Source organism: Kogia breviceps, chromosome 4 (assembly GCF_026419965.1).
Source record: "Kogia breviceps isolate mKogBre1 chromosome 4, mKogBre1 haplotype 1, whole genome shotgun sequence".
Classification (NCBI taxonomy): Eukaryota; Metazoa; Chordata; class Mammalia; order Artiodactyla; family Physeteridae; genus Kogia; species Kogia breviceps.
The window spans coordinates 112,045,077-112,063,186 of NC_081313.1; the positions used below are offsets into that span (position 1 = coordinate 112,045,077).

General features: G+C 39.8%; 1 pseudogene; it reads left to right on the plus strand.

The window, feature by feature from the left end:
- The first annotated feature begins 12,008 nt into the window (after window positions 1–12,008).
- On the plus strand, window positions 12,009–12,419 carry LOC131754412 (ADP-ribosylation factor-like protein 2-binding protein pseudogene; annotated as a pseudogene).
- The last annotated feature ends 5,691 nt before the right edge of the window (window positions 12,420–18,110 follow it).

Genomic DNA, 18,110 nt, shown 5'->3' on the forward strand with positions numbered 1-18,110 from the left:
CGCTCTGAAAGTGCCAGCCTTTGTTACTATTTGCAGAAGATGGGGAAACCCGTGGGAAATCCGGGCGCCTCTGGGAAGCTGGGGGTGGTGGGCCGGAACTTCCCGGAGCCCTGGGGCTGGGCGGGGCGTGCTGGGCGGGGCGTCCCGGCTTGGGCCCCGCCTCCTGTGTCCCGTTCCTCGGGGCCCGCAGAGCTTCCTTGCAGCCGCCGCAGCTGAGTCACTGCGGCCTGGCCGGCCGTTGGCCTTATCTCAAGACTTGTCTGCCCCTCGAAAGCCCCCGGCCTACCCGCCAGGCTACAGCTAATTTGCACCAAGTCCCTCCGGCAGTTCTGGAAAGACTCCCAGGGTCCCATAGGTTTGGGATCCTGAGGAAGGAGGGAACCTCCTTCCAGGCTGTCTGGAGGTATCCAGGAAGCCCCTTGCCTAGAAAAGTCTCCCTGTGCCTACCGGCACTGCTCCTGTCTTTCCGCCATTAGCTAAACTTTCCTTGGGAGTAAGCATTGTCTTCTGCAGATTTCTCTTTTAAAATGCGCATTCCCACTCAATGCTTTAAAGGGGAAACCAGAAGACTGGAGAACGGGGCGGATAGACCCTAGGAGCCAAGAAGGGGAGGAGTACTGAGAGGCCGGCCTGGAATTTGGCTGCCTCCTAGGCTCCCTCAGGCCCCGCCTGCCGTCTCCCAGCCCCCTGGACTCTAGGGGAAGTGGTGGGAGGGGGAGGGGGAAACAGAGCTGACAGATTCTGTAAACAGAGCTGGTTTGGGCCTCGGCCAAGGACTGGGTGTCCTGGCCCAGGCTGGGTGTGAGGCCCATCCGCGGCTCTCCAGGACACCCCGCCCTGACCTGCTAACCCCGGAGGTGCCCGGCCCATAGCCAGCTCCAGCCAGGATGTGTCTTGAGTTTGGGGAAGTTGGCCAATTCCCACGTGGGAAATGTGTCCGAAATGGAGGTAGGGGTTTCCCTCTAAGAACCATTATTGATCGTTCATTCACCAAGTGTCAGATTCAGGCATGGAAACAGCATCTGGTCCCTGCCCAGGGGAGAATCTGGTACTGGGTTGTCACCCCACCCCCATCTCACCTCCGATCCCACCCTCTGCTCTTCTGCTGCCTGAGGCAGAGTCCCTGTGGGGTAGGAAGTTGAGTGAGGGGTCTCCGGTTCTGAGAACTCTTCAAGACCCAGTCCTGCCCCCTTGGCTTGTTGTCAGGTGTGGTATCCCATGCCCATAACCTCACAAGGGCAACTCAGAACGCAGCAAGGAATGACCTGGAAAGGAGGAGGGAGAGAGGACAGGAATCCAGGGGTACTCAAGGATACTCAAGGTTGGAAGCAATAGCCAGCAGTGGGTATGAGGTGGGAAAAGGGGTCTTTGGGTGTTTAAGGGAACAGGTGGCTCCAGCAGGTGGAGACAGCTATGGGCTATGCCTTTGAGGAAAAGAACATGCAAGATATGGAGAGGACTGGTGGCAGGAGAGGAGAGAGGTTGACCAATGAAATCTGTAGTGTGGGCCCCAAATGCCAGTCATAAGTTCTGGACTTTATGGTTAGGGTGATGTGCCCCTGGATGATAGTGGATGGTGTGGACAAAAAAACGGGTCCCATGGAAAAATATGTTTGGTGGGAAGCACTGTGTTCAAAAGACTTAAATACCATTTACTGTAGGCTTTATCAGAGCCTTTCTTTCATATGCTAATTAACACGCATCTTTGTTCTTCAAGAGGGAGACAGGGTATGCAGAAGGGCCTCTCCCACCTTAAGCCCAGCCCCATGGGACTTGGTGCTCTTCTGAAAACATTAGGACCCAAGTGTATCTTACTCGCTGGCTCTGGTCCAGGTGGAATGGATGGCACATGTAGTCACCAAGGAAAACATGGTTTTCCTAGAAACCCAGATTGAATGACCATCTCCTCAAAAGGAGGTCAACCTATAGAAGCCCAGGCAACGGGTGATGGTCATAAGAGAAATCTTTATGAGTGAGTTTGGCAGATTCACGATTCTGGGTTACAGGCTCCAGGCAATATCCTCTTCTTCAAGTCAGGTCCCCAGGTTAGCATCGATGAATCAGGGATACCTGGTCATCGTTAGGGAATCCCATGGCCAATATAGAGAGCATACTGACTTCGAGGTTATAAGCTATAGCATTAAGGCTGATTGAGGCTGCACTCCATGTAGTTCCTCCACTAGGACACACCCTGAGCTAAGCTTCATATGGCCAAATGTCTGACTCCATAGAAAGCACAAGAGCAAAGGTAGTCCTTAAAAACTGGACTTTCTCACTGCTTTAGTAAAGTAGTGACATCCAAGCTATGCTGCTCAGGGACCCCTCTGACAAAGCGTAACCAACACCAACAAGACCTGCATCCTCACCGGGAGACAGAGTGACCAGAAAAACAGCATAGGGAAGAGACAAAACAGCATAGGGAAGAGACAGCAGACCCTGCATGGGACCTTCCTGGACTATTCCAGAGCATTCCCTGGGGCTCCCAGAAATCCTTGGGGCACCAAGCAGGGGGCTGCACAAGCCCTGCTTGAGCAGGTGGGAGTTAAGAGTCAGGGATATATAAGCTGGAACCATGCCTGGGTCCCCTTGTCCTCACAGGCTAGGGAAGCAGTGTGTGTGTAACTTCATCCTCCCCATACTTGGAAGCTGCTCCGGTAAACTGTAAGATATAGTATGGTGAGGACATCTTGTGTGTAGTGTGAGAGCATGCTGAGAAGCAAGAGGTCAGTGGGAGCTAGCACCTCCAGGGAAGGGCTCCAAGATGAGGCAGGGTGTGTGGTAAGCCTTTCCAGGTTGCTAATTTTTAGTGGTATAGAGAAGAGAGGACTGGCCTGGCCTGGCCAGTCCAGCCAGCATCAGGATAGAGGCTGGAGAGGCCCACAGAGTCATCATCACCAACTTCTCTGAGGAACTGGATCTCAGGCTGAGGAATATAATGTGTTTCATGGGGGCCTGTAAACCCCTAAGCCCTCCCCTGCAACAGGCCTCACTCCTGCTCGTCGACAAATGAGCCTCCCGAGTCTTCTCCATGTATTTTCCTTTCTTGCTCGCTCAAGTTACTCCCCAGCCTGTTACTTTCCAACACCCCGACATGGCACTGAAATGGCTTTGACTGGGTGTCACCAGAGTCCTCCTGACTGTCAGATCCATTGAAGTTTTTTATTTTTATTTTTTCTAATTTTTATTTATTTTTTTATGGCTGTGTTGGGTCTTCTTTGCTGTGCAAGGGCTTTCTCTTGTTGCGGTGAGCGGGGGCCGTTCTTTGTCATGGTGCACGGTCTTCTCATTGCAGTGGCTTCTCTTGTTGTGGAGCACGGGCTCTATGTGCATAGGCTTCAGTAGTTGTGGCACTCGGGCTTAGTAGTTGCAGCACACAGGCTTAGTTGCTCAGCAGCATGTGGGATCTTCCCAGACTGGGAATCGAACCCGTGTCCCCTGCATTGGCAAGCGGATTCTTAACCACTCACCACCGGGGAAGCCCCAGATCCATTGAAGTTTAAAAAAATAAACAGCTTGCTTGAGATCTAATTCACACACCATACAATTCACCTATTTAAAGTATACAATTCAGTGGTTTTTAGGGTATTCAGAATTGTGCAATGATCACCACAATCAATTTCAGAACACTTCATCACTCTCCTCCTCAAAAAACCATGCCCATTAGGTGTCATTTTACTTTTCCCCTCACACCCTACTTCTAGACCTAGATAACCACTAATCTACTTTCTGTCTTTATGGATTTGCCTATTCTGGATATTTCATTTAAATGGACTCACACAGTATGTGGCTTCTTTCACTTACATAATGTTTTCAATGTTCACTTGTGTTGTAGCATTTATTAAAATTTCATTCCTTTTTATGGCTGGATAATATTCCATTGTATGGATGTATTTCATCTGGTTTATCCATTCATCTGTTCATGGCCATTTAGGTTGTTTCTACTTTTTGGATATTATGAATAATGCTGCTATGGAATTCATATACAAGTTTTTGTATGGGCATATATTTTCATTTCCTTGGGTATATTGCTAGGAGTAGATTTGCTAGGTTATATGGTAACTCTATGTATAATGTTTTGAGGACCTGTCATATTGTTTTTCCAAAGCAGCTGCACTGTTTTACGTTCACATCAGCAGAGTGTGAGGGTTCCAGTTTCTCCACATCCTTGCCAACATTTATTATTATCTGTCCTTTTTTTAAAATTGAGGTATAGTCGATTTACAGTGTTGTGTTAATTTCTGCAGTACAGCAAAGTGATTCAGTTATATGTATATATACATTATTTTTTTATATTCTTTTCCATCATGGTTTATCACAGGATATTGAATATAGTTCCCTATGCTATACAATAGGACTTGTTATTTGTCCATTCTATATATAATAGTTTGCATCTACTAACCCCAAACTCTCACTCCATATATGTCCTTTTGATTATAGTCATCCAAGTAATGTGACATACGACCTCATTATGGTTTGATTTGCTTTTCCATGATGGCTAATGATGTTGAATGTTTTTTTCATGTGCTTATTGGCCATTTGCACTCTGTGTTCTTTGAAGAAATGTGTATTCAGATCCTTTGCCCATTTTTTTAAACTGAGTATTTGTCTTTCTATTATTGAGTTGTAAGAGTCCTTTATATACTCTAGATACAAGTCTCTTGTCAGATACATGATTTGTAAAAATTTTCTACCATCATCTGGGTTGTTCTTTTTACTTTCTTGATGATGCTCTCTGCAGCACAAATTTTTTTATTTTGATGAAGTCCACTTTATCTCTGTCTTCTTTGGTTGCTTGTGCTTTTGATTTCATAGCTAAGAAGCCATTGCCTAATCCAAGTAATAAATATTTATTCCTATGTTTTCTTTTAAGAGTTTTACCTGTTATATTTAGGTCTTTGATCTGTTTTGAGTTAATTTTTCCATGTGGTGTGAGGTAGGGATCCAACTTCATTCTTCATGTGAGTATTCAGTTGTGCCAGCACTATTTGTTGAAGACTGTTCTTCCCCTGTTGAACTCTTTTGATACCATTGTCAAAAATCAGTTGACCTTAGGGAATTCCCTGGTGGTCCTGTGGTTAGGACTCTGTGCTTTTGCTGCTGAGGACCCAGGTTCAATCCCTGGTCGGGTAACTAAGGTCCTGCAAGTCATGTGGTGTGGCCAAAAAAAAAAAAAAAAAAAATCAGTTGACCTTACATGTAAGAGTTTATTTCTGAATTTTCAGTTCTATTCTGTTGATCTATATGTTTCATCCTTATGATAGTATCACACAGTCTTGATTACTGTAGCTTTGTAATAAGTTTTGAAAGCAGGATGTGTTAGTCCTCCTTTTTTTTCCCCCAGCTTGTTTTGGTTGTTCTTGCTCCATTGCATTGCCACATGAATTTTAGGATCAGCTTGTCAGTTTCTGCAAATAAGCCCACTGGAATTTGATGGGGATTGAATTCAATCTATAGATTACCATATCAACAACATTAAGTCTTCTGATCCATGGACATGGGATGTCTTTCCATTTATTTAGATCTTCAATTTCTTTAAAAAATGCTTTGTAGTTTTCAGTATATATCTTACACTTCCTTGGTTAAATTTATTCCTAAGTATTTTATTCTTTGTGAATTGTTTTCTTAATTCATTTTTGGATTATGTTGCTAGTATAGAGAAATACAATGGGTTTTTGTATATTGATCTTTTTTTAAAAGATAATATTTTCTAAATATTTATTTATTTAGGCTGCGCCGGGTCTTAGTTGTGGCATGCAGACTTCTTAGTTGCAGCATGCATGCAGGATCTAGTTCCCCGACCAGGGACTGAACCCAGGCCCCTGCATTGGGAGCACGGAGTTTTACCCACTGGACCACCAGGGAAGTCCCTGTTATTAATCTTACATCCTGAAAACTTGCTGACCTTATTTATTAGTTTTAATAGATGTTTAGTGGATTCCTTAGGATTTTCTATATACAAGATTGTGTCATCTGTGAATAAAGATGGTTTTACTTCTTTCTGGTCCAGTGGCCTTTTATTTCTTTTTCTTGCCTAATTGCCCTGACTAGAAATTCCATTACAGTGTTGAATAGAAGTGATGAGAGTGGACATTCTTGTCTTATTTCTGATCTTCAGGGGAAAGCATTCAGCATCTCCTCATTAAATAGGATATTAGGGTTTTTTGTAGATGTTCTTTATCAGGCTGAGGAGGTTCCTGTCTATTCCTAGTTTGTTGAGTGTTTTTAGCATAAAGAGCTGTTGAATTTTGTCAAAAGTTGTTCAGATTATCATGTGGGTTTTGTCCTTTATTCTATTGCTATAATATATACATTAATTGATTTTCAGATGTTAAACCAACCTGTGTTCCTGAAATAATCACATTTGGTCATGGTTTCTAAACCTTTTTATATGTTATTGGATTTGGTTTTCTAGTACTTGTTGAGGATTTTTATACCTATATTCATTAAATATATTGGTCTAGGGCTTCCCTGGTGGCGCAGTGGTTAAGAATCCGCCTGCCAATGCAGGGGACACGGGTTCATGCCCCAGTCTGGGAAAATCCCAGCGGCTGGGCCCATGAGCCACAACTACTGAGCCTGCGCGTCCAGAGCCTGTGCTCCGCAACGGGAGAGGCCGCGACAGTGAGAGGCCGCACATCGCGATGAAGAGTGGTCCCCGCTTGCCGCAACTGGAGAAAGCCCTCGCACAGAAACGAAGACCCAACACAGCCAAAAATAAATATAAAATAAATAAATTTAAAAAATAAGATAAATAAATAAATAAATATATATATATATTGGTCTATAGTTTTCTGGTTTTGATACCAGAGTAATACTGACCTCATAGAATGAGTTGGGAAGTGTTCCCTCGTTTATATTTTTAAATGCCTTGGTTTTCTTACTGCAAAAATAAGAAAATACAGAAAAGTACAACTAAAATTAAAGTTAATTACAATCCCACTAAGTAGAGGTAACCACTGTTAATATTTAAGTGCATTTCCTTCCCATTTTTCCTATGCTTATACATGTTAAAATACAAAATTGGCATCATGCTCTATATGGAGTTTGGTATGCTGTTTTGCTTTTTTTTTTAATTTTAATGTTAAAATTACATTTTTGGGGACTACACTAGTGGCTCAGTGGTTAAGAATCTGCCTGCCAATGCAGGGGACATGGGTTCCAGCCCTGGTCCGGGAAGATCCCACATGCCACGGAGCAACTAAGCTCATGCGCCACAACTACTGAGCCTGAGCTCTAGAGCACGCAAGCCACAACTACTGAGCCTGTGTGCCACAACTACTGAACCCTGCACGCCTAGAGCCCGTGCTCTGCAACAAGAGAAGCCACCACAGTGAGAAGCCCACGCACTGCAATGAAGAGTAGCCCCCGCTCACCACAACTGGAGAAAGCCTGCGTGCAGCAACAAAGACCCAATGCAGCCAAAAATGAATAAATAAATAAATAAATTTATTTTTTTTTAAAATTACATTTGTGGGACTTCCCTGGTGGTCCAGTAGATAAGACTCCATGCTCCCAGTGCAGGGGCCTGGGTTCAATCCCTGGTCAGGGAACTAGACCCTGCATGCATACCACAACTAAGAAATCCGCATGTCGCAACTAAAGATCCCACATGCCACAACTGAGACCTGGCACAGCCAAAATAAATAAATAAATAAAATAAAATAAAGTAACATTTGTGAGCTACAGTGGAATATTATTCACCCATAAAAAGGAATGAAGTACTGATACATTCTGCAACATAGATAAACCTTAAAGACATCATGCTAAGTGAAAAGCCAAACCCCAAACCTCATATATTGTATGATTCCATTTACAGGAAATATCCGTAAATTAAGGTAAATCCATAGAAACAATGCAGATTGGTGGTTGCCAGGGGCTAGAGAGTGTATGTGTTTGGGATGTGGGGGGAATGTGGAATGGAGAGTATGGAATGCTTAGTGAGTACAGGGTTTCTTTTTGGGGTGAGGATAACGTTTAGAACTATTTAGAGATGGTGGTTGCACAACATTGTGAATATACTAAATGCCACTGAATCGTTCATTTTAAAATGGTTATCTTCATGTTATGTTAATTTGACCCCAATAAAAAAAATTACATTTGTGAGCATTAGTATATGTGATTTAAAGCTATTTAAAAGTGTGATTCTAAAATATTTTATTAGGGCTTCCCTGGTGGCGCAGTGGTTGAGAATCCGCCTGCCGATGCAGGGGTCACGGGTTCGTGCCCTGGTCCGGGAAGATCCCACATACTGCGGGGCCGCTGAGCCTGTGAGCCATGGCCGCTGGGCCTGCGCGTCCGGAGCCTGTGCTCCGCAACGGGAGAGGCCAGAGCAGTGAGAGGCCCGCATACCACAAAAAAAATAAAATAAAATAAAATAAAATAAAATAAAATATTTTATTAGATTTTTAAAATTACAATATGTACATATTTTGTTGTTATGAAGTAAAGTAATAGTTAAGGTTTATGTGGAAATCCCAGAATCCCATAATGATTTCTCAGCTGCTACAAATATTTCATTAGAGATATACTTTGTTTTATTGTATATCTAAGTTATCTAAATTTATTTTTATTATATATTATGCTATAATGAATATCCTTAAAATTGTTTCTTAGAAGTGAGTTATTATTTCCTAAGTTACTATTTCCTAGATGAGTTATCATTTACTTAGGATTGATTCCTAGAAGTGAGTGTTTGGGTCAAAAGGGAGGAATCAACATGTGTAAGATTCTTCAAGTTCACTGCCAATTTTTTTACACAGCTTTAGCAATTATAATATTTTAAATAAATCTTTGCCAGAAAAGGCAAAAATATAAAGTTTTATAAGATACTATAGGAGAATATCTTCACAATTTCAGGAGAGAAGATTTTATTAAGCTAGACACATTCAAAAAATCATAAAATTAATATGTAAATTGAATTATTCTCAAATTAAAATTTCCTGTTAATTAAAATATTACAGGAGTTAACTGGCAAGATAGAGAGTCAGAGAAAACATCTGCAAAACATATAATTAGTAAATGGCTGTATCCAGAGTACATAAAGAACTTCTATAAATTCATAAGAAAAAGAACTGAGGAATAGCGAAAGTATCATGTATAAAAATTTTTGAGTATACCTAAGGTAGTATTTAGAGGAAAATTTATAGCATTAAATGTATATATTTGAAAAGAATTGTTGAAAATATGAGCCAAGGATGCATTTCAGGAAGTTATATTCAAAGTAGAAGAATGAAATAATAAACATAAGAGAAGAAATTAATGAAATAAAAACCAAACATACAATAAAATTTTTTAATATTAAAATTCATTTTTCAAAAAAATAAGGAAATTGAAATAACTATTATGAAGAAAAAAGAAAATAAAGAAAAAAGAGGGAATAAATAAATAATAGTAAGAATGAAGAAGGGGATATTACTAGAGATCAATACACATTAGAAGATATTAAGAACAACAATGCCAATAAATGTAAAAAGTTCAAATGAAATGGAAAAATCCCTAGAAATAATAATTTAACCAAGGTGGCTCATGAAGAAATGGAAAATCTTAATAGTCTCATAAATATTAAAGAGATTGAATCAGTATTTATCTATTTTTTTAATTGAAGTATAGTTGATGCACAATATTACATAAGTTACACAAGTCACAATTTTAAAGGTTATATTCCATTTATAGTTACTACAAAATATTGACTATATTCCTTGCATTGTACAATATATCCTTGTAGCTTATTTATTTTATGCATAATACTTTGTACCTCTTAATCCCCTAGTCCTATATTGCCCCTCCCCCGTTTCCCTCTTCCCATAGTAAGCACTAGTTTATTCTCTATATCTGTGTGTTTCTTTTTTGTTATATTCACTAGCTTGTTTTATTTTTTTAGAGTCCACGTATCAGAGATATCATACAGTATTTGTCTTTCTCTGTCTGACATTTCACTTAGCATTATATCCTCCAAGTCCATCCATGTTATTGCAAATGGCAAAATTTAATTCCTTTTTTATGACTGAGTGGTATTGCACTGTGTGTATATGTGTACATATACATGTATATGTAAATATGTACACATCTCACATCTTCTTTATCCATTCTTCTGTTGATGGACATTTAGGTTGCTACCATATCTTGGCAATTGTAAATAATGCTGCTATGAATGTTGAGGTGTATATATCTTTTTGATTTAGTGTTTTTGTTTTTTATGGATATATACCCAGGAATGGAATTGCCAAGTCATATGGTAGTTCTATTTTTAGTTTTTTGAGAAACCTCCATACTGTTTTACACAGTGGCTGCACTAATTTGCATCCCCACCAACAGTGTAGGAGGGTTCCCTTTTCTCCATATCCTCACCAACATTGTTATTTGTGTTCTTTTTGATGATAACCATTCTGACAGGTGTGAGGTGATATCTCATTGGGGTTTTGATTTGCATTTCTCTGATGATTAATGATGTTGAGCATCTTTTCATGCACAGGTTGGCCATCTGCATATCCTGTTTGGAAAAATGTCTATTCAGGTCTTCTGCCCATTTTTTAATCAAGTTGTTTGTTTTTTGGATGTTGAGTTGTATGAACTGTTTATATATTTTGGATATCAGCACCTTATCAGTCATATCATTTGCAAATATTTTCTCCCATTCAGTAGGCTGTCTTTTTGTTTTATTGATGGTTTCCTTTGCTATGCAAAAGCTTTTCAGTTTAACTAGGTTCCGTTGGTTTATTTTTGCTTTTATTGCCTTTGCTTTAGGAGACTGATCCAAAAAAATATTGCTATGATTTATGTCAAAGAGTGTTCTGCCTATGTTTTCTCCTAGGAGTTTTATGGTTTCTGGCCTAACATTTAGGTCTTTAATCCATTTTGAGTTTATTTTTGTATATGGTATTAGAGAATGTTCTAATTTCATTGTTTTACATGTAGATATCCAGTTTCCCCAGCACCACTTATTGAAGAGACTGTCTTTTCTCCTTTGTATATTCTGGCATCCTGTGTCATAGATTGTCTGACCATAAGTACATAGGTTTATTTCTAGGCTCTCTATTCTGCTCCACTGATCTATGTGTCTGTTTTTGTGCCAGTACCATACTATTTGATTACTGTAGCTTTGTAGTATAGTCTGAAGTCAGGGAGCATGATTCCTCCATCTCTGTTCTTCTTTCTCAAGATTCTTTTAGCTGCTTGGGGTCTTTTGCATTTCCATACAAATTTTAAAATTATTTGTTCTAGTTCTGTGAAAAATGCCCTTGGTATTTTGATAGAGATTGCATTGAATCTATAGATTGCTTTGGGTAGTATGGTCATTTTAACAATATTAATTCTTCCAATCCATGAACACAGCTGTCTTTCCATCTGTTTGTGTCATCTTCAATTTCTTTCATTGGTATCTTATAGTTTTCCAAGTACAGACCTTTTACCTCCTTATGTAGGTTTATTCCTAGATATTTTATTGAATCAGTCATTTAAAATCTTTCCACAAAGAAAACTTCAAATCCAGATAGCTTTACCTGTGAATTATAGTGAACATTCACAGAAAAAAAAATTTCATTCATACACAAACTATTCTAGAAGTTTAGAAGTTTATACTCCCAGAAAACCAAAGCTATCCTTCTCAACTCATTTCATGGAATTAATATGACCCTAACCCCCAAATCTGACAGGATCTATATAGGAAAATTAAAGGCCAATCTCACTTATGAACACAGATATAAAAAATGCTAACCAAAGTATTATTAAACAAAATTTAGGATCATATGAAAATTATTATTTTAAAAATTTAGGAGCATCAAGCTTAGTGAGGCCTGGTAGGGCTTAGAGGCCCAGCTGGCCGCAGCCAGGGAGCCTGAGGCCAGGGTGTCGTGCGCAGGCCCTACTGGGCTGGGCCGTAAGCCAGCCACAGCCTCGGCAGCTGCAGCGAGTCCTTGCGGATGCCGGTTGGGGCTCTGCAGAGCAGAGCGGAGGCTGTGCCTGGGCCATGGGCAGGGTAGCAGGCCAGCGGGCCCGCTCCCTCATGCGCGATGGATGCGGCCACGGTGATGCATGCCCTAGAGGAAGAGAGCTTCGTGCTGTCCATCTCCTCCACCTCTGATGCAGGATTTTATGCTGTGGTTTGATATTTAGAGGACATTATCATGGAGGATGAGTTCCAGTTATTACAGAGGAATTTAATGGACAGGTACTACCAGGAGTCTGAAGACACAAGAGAATGGCGGCTTTCATTACAACTTTACAGCACCATAGATGAAGTGGCCGGTGATATTTTCGACATCCTGCTCACGTTTACGGATCTTCTGGCTTTTAAAGAAATGTTTCTGGACTATTGAGCAGAAAATGAAGGCCAGGGACTGGACTTAAGCAGCGATTTAGCGGTGACTTCATTGTGCAAATCATCTTCTATGCCAGCTTCTCAGAACAATCTGTGGCCCTAGGTCCCACCTCCAGGTAATAGGATCTTTCTAGACATCACAAGCCCAATAGACTGGGAGAGGCTTTGGCTAATGATGTCAGAAGAATACATCTTGTAAAGAGTGACTCTGTTCTGCAACTCTTCATTAATGTTAAGTATTGATGGGTCAGAAGAAAATTAGCTGACTTTCCTGGGACACGTTCTTGTCTTCAGTAACCCTAGTACTCCTCCCCGAGTAGACACCTCTCTCAGGAGCTTCTGAGTATGGCTCCTGCATGAAGCCCAAGTCCAGCATTCCACGTGGGGGTCTCTTCCCCAGCATACATGTTGGTGTGTCCATGTTGGAAGAACCCACCATCATCAACTGTCTTGGCCCAGCAGGCCTTGCATGTCCAACGAGACTTTTTGTGCACTCACAGCTTTTTATATGGGTCAGAGTTTCAGTCCTGCAGTCTCAATGGGGTTTTGACTGGGAATATTTATTTAGGGTTTAACTCAAGCTAGCTGACCATCTCAAGATTTTTGAAAATCCTACTATCACAGTTCATCTTGGCTGTGGGAATCAACTTAGAGAGATTTCCTTTACCTAAAAGGTACATGTGAAAATCAATTCCTAGTCTTACATGTACAGTCCTTGTATCACTTTCTGCTTCTCCTGATGTAGTTCCATTGTTTCTATAACTCTTGTTTACATGTTTTTAAAAAAAATAATTTTATTTATTTTTGGCTGCATTGGGTCTTCATTGACATGCATGGGCTTTCTCTAGTTGCAGCAAGCAGGGGCTACTCTTCGTTGCTGTGCGCATGCTTCTCACTGCGGTGGCTTCTCTTGTTATGGAGCACAGGCTCTAGGCACACAGGCTTCAGTAGTTGAAGCACACAGGCTCAGTAGTTGTGGCTCATGGCCTCAGTAGTTGTGGCTCGCAGGTTCTAGAGCACAAGCTCACTAGGTGTGGTGCACAGGCTTAGTTGTTCCGTGGCATGCGGGGTCTTCCCGGACCAGGACTTGAACCCGTGTCTCCTGTATTGGCAGGCGGATTCTTAACCACTGCGCCACGAGGGAAGCCCATTTACGTGTTTTTGGAAAAATATTTTTATAGATGAATACTCAGGCTAACCTAGTGGATATAATCTTAGAACTTCCATGATTACCCACTTCAAGATCAAAGTATTATATGCTGTGTGCTTTTTGGCTATTAGTGCTATGAAAGCAAAAATGCTTTCTATGTTGGTGTTCCTATTTTACTGGGCACCAATGAATGTATGCTGGAAGTGGTCTAAAAGGTTTCCTTTTCTTAGAGCATGTTAGTATTTGTGCAGGTTTGCTTAAAACCCTTTCTTTGTAAATCAGCTCCTTAGGTTTTCTGTTGGGGTTGGGGCTCTGAACTTCCTTCTTGCTGTCAAAATAATCCTACCAAGACAGTGTTCCACTGGTCTAGCTCAGTAGGAGATAGCAAACAGCTTTACTGGCCATCTGTCTGCTTGGATTTAGTACACTGGTTTAGTACAGTGTTTGATAGAACATTACTGACCAGAAAACATGGATGTCACATCTCTAGAAGGAAAAACTATAGTGGTTCACTTTCTAAGGTGTACCTTAATTTTTTTTTTTTTAATATTACACCGTACTTTTATTTTTCTGTTACTGAGTAGGCAATTACTATTTTTCAGGAGTGGTACTAGATATTTAAAATAATCATGAAGGGGCTTCCCTGGTGGCGCAGTGGTTGAGAATCCGCCTGCCGATGCAGGAGACACAGGTTCGTGCCCTGGTCCGGGAGGATCCCACATGCCGCGGAGCGGCTGGGCCTGTGAACCATGGCCTCTGAGCCTGTGCATCCGCAGCCTGTGCTCCGCAATGGGAGAGGCCACAACAGTGAGAGGCCCGCATACCGCAAAAAAAAAAAAAAATCAAAAAAAAAATCATGAAGAAAATGCCCAGATAAACAAGTTTAAGGAGGGTGACATGGTAGAATCAGGAAACATATCTAAGATTATTCTGCTTGTAGTGCATGATAAATAGTAAATAATAAATGAAGTTTGTGAAAAGTCATATAGGCTTTTGAAATTGGAGGCAAGACTAAGTTTAATTTGCTCTGTAATATTCTAATTTATTAATTATGCATTGGAATATCTTTGTTGATTTTTCTTTCTGGCTATTTTCTGTTTCTTAGCTATTAGCTCTAGAATCTATAGTTAATGAACTTTAGAATGCAGACTAAAGTCACTTTAATTGTTGAAAAAATAAAATCTCTTATCCAGAAATATAACTTAGTTTATTTGTATTGTGTTTCATAGATAATTATTGCATGTAACAGAGTGATGCTATCATATTTTTGTAGTTGTATCATATAAGCTATTATAGTACTCTCTGTTAACTCTGTATTAGATTTTTTTGGCTCCTGTCCTCCTGCATTTTCTAAATGAATCTTCCTGTCCCACAGCCTCTGTTCTGACACATCTGAGTTCTTGGCATAGCCAACTGTCCTCCCTGAAAGTATGATTAGACCAGAGATGGCTAATTGATTTGATACTTAGGTTTTCCAGCAGTATGACCCGTGTTCCTTGGTATGTAAAGGTGAAATGTTCAGATATTCTCATTTTTATAACACTGGACTGTCAATATCTAAGGACTTCTCTTATTTCCCACACTTTTTCAAAGTCTATCAATATTAACTCTGAGGTTACACCTGCAGCTTTTCTTTAGCGTATAGTTCAGGGGCCCCTAGAGTGGCTATACCCTTTTTTTTATCTGTCTGCATCTTCACCTCTCACTTTGTATGTTTTTGTTTTGGGGTTTTTTTTTTTACCATCTTTATTGGAGTATAACTGTTCTACAATGGTATGTTAGTTTCTGCTTTACAACAAAGTGAATCAGTTATACATATACATATGTTCCCACATCTCTTCCCTCTTGCGTCTCCCTCCCTCCCACCCTCCCTATCCCACCCCTCTAGTTGGTCACAAAGCACAGAGCTGATCTCCCTGTGCTATATGGCTGCTTCCCACTAGCTATTGGTTTTACATTTGGTAGTGTATATATGTCCATGTCAGTCTCTCACTTCGTCACAGCTTACCCTTCCCCCTCCCCATATTTGTTTTTTATTTTTTATTTCAAGTAAAAATAAGAATCTCTACTGACTTTTCACTTGGCTGTTCTGGTTTTAAAGGATGAGCTATAGGCTGTGTGTTTTTCTGTACCAACGTGGTGCTTATTAAATACTTTTGTACCGTGAGTAAAATTTGAGGTGTTTTGCAAAAGCCAAAGGAAAAAAAAATAGGATCTTATGATCAATTTATAATTAATTCTATGAATGCAGGTTTTGTTTAATATTCAAAAACATTAATTTATCACATTAACAGATTAAAGGAGAAAAATCTTATGGTTATCTCAATAGATGCAGAAAAAGCATTTGATAAAACTCAACATCCACTGAATCAAATGGATGAATAATTCAAAAAAATTTTGCCAAACTGGAACTGGAAAGAAAATTCCTTAATTTTCTAAAAGCTTCTTTTGAAAAATAACTAATGCAAGCATCATACTTAGTGGTGAAACATTGAAAGTTTTCCCTTTGAGAATTGGAACAAAACAAAGATATCCATTACTACCACTATTTTTAAACATTATACTGGATCTTATGGCCAGCACAGTGAAGAAAGAAAAGGAATAAAGACTGGAAAAGGAAGAAACACAACTACCATTATTTATAGATGATAGGATAGTTTACAAAGGAAATAAAAAATAATCTACCAATAATTAGAATTATTAAGAGTTCAGCAAGTGTCCTGGACTTTAAAAAAATCAATATACTTAATAGCAGCAACAAAGAGAAAATTTTAAAAGGATAGCATTTGTAATATCAATTAAAAATGCCAAATCACTAGGAATAAACCTAATAAAAGTTGAGTAAATCTCCAATGCAGAAAAAATGAAAGCATTATGGACAGAAATTAAAGATCTCAATAAGTGGAGATATGGTGTTCATGGATTGGAAGACTCAAAATTACAAATATTGTCAGTTCTTCCCAAAGTGATCTACAGATTCAATTTTATTTCTAATAAAAACTCAAAAACTCATCAGTATTTTTTTGTGGGACGTGACAAGATGATTTTTAAATTTATATGGACATGCAAAAGGCCAAGAATAGCTAAGTCATTCTAGAGGAAGAACAAGGCTAGATGAATTGCTGTACCAGATTACTATACATTTATAGTAATTAAGAGAGTATGGCATTGATTGGGGGATAGACAATTCAATGGAATAGAGAGGAAGTTATGCAAACAGACCTGCATATCCAGGTGCTTGATTTGTGACAGAGATGGCACATGTAGCAGTGGCAAAAAGACAGATTCTCAATAGAGTTGGCTGGAACAATTTGATATCCATATCAAAAAAGAATGAAATTGGAGGGACTTCCCTGGTGGTGCAGGGGTTAAGAATCCACCTGCCAGTGAAGGAGACACAGGTCTGAGCCCTCGTCTGGGAGCATCCCACATGCCGAGGAGCAAGTAAGCCCATGAGCCAGAACTACTGAGCCTGCTCTCTTGAGCCCTCGAGCAACAGCTACTGAGCCCACGTGTCACAACTACTGAAGCCCGCATGCCCAGACCCATGCTCCGCAGCAAGAGAAGCCACTGCAATGAGAAGCCCACATGCCGCAACTAAGAGTAGCCCCTGCTCGCCACAACTAGAGAAAGCCCGCGCGCAGCAACAGAGACCCAATGCAGCCAAAAATAATAAATAAATACATTAATTAATTAATTAATTTTAAAAAGAATGAAACTGGACCCCTATCTCACACCATACACCAAAATCAACTCCAGGGGCATATGGACCTAAATATAAAAGGGAAACCTGTAAAGTTTTAAATTAATAATGTAGAAGAATATCTTCATAATCTTGGGTAAGGAAAGTTTTCTTAAACAAAGCACAAAAAGCAATACTACAAAAGATAGATGAATAAAATGAAGAATTACCATTCATCAAAGGCATTAAGGGAGTTAAAAGGCAAGCTACAGAATAGCAGAAGATAACTGCAACAGATAAAATTAACAAAGGGTTTTATCCAGAATATATACAAAACTCATTAGAATTAATAATAAAAGACAACCTAATAGAAAAGTGGGCAATTCAAACTCATCCAGTTGTATACATTGAATATGTACAGCTTTTTAAAATATCAGTCATACCTCAATAAAGTGGTTTTAAAAGAAATAAATAAGTAATAATTTAAAAATAACTTGTCAGAAAGAAAAAGAAAAATGGACGAAAGATAGGCACTTTGAAAAATAAGAAACTCAAAGGCCAATAACGTTAAAAAACAGTGCTCAATTTCTTTGATAATCAGGGAAATGCAAATTAAAATCATGATGAGATACCATTACACACTTATCAAATTGAATAAAATTTAAAAGTCACAATACCAGGGATCAGCAGAAATATTCATCCATGTAAATTTACACAAACTTGTGCAACCACTTTGGAAAACAGTTCAGCATTTTTCAATTAAGCTGAAAATAACATACTCTAATGACCCAGCAATCCCACGCCTAGGCAAATATCCTACAGAAAGAGTGCTTATAGGACAGGAAACATGGACAAGAATGATCATAGAAGCTGTGTTGTAATAGCCCTGTCATAGGTCAGGTTCCCAGGAAACAGATGCTGAGATGGAGTTTGGCGTGCCAGAAGTTTATTGAGGATATGAG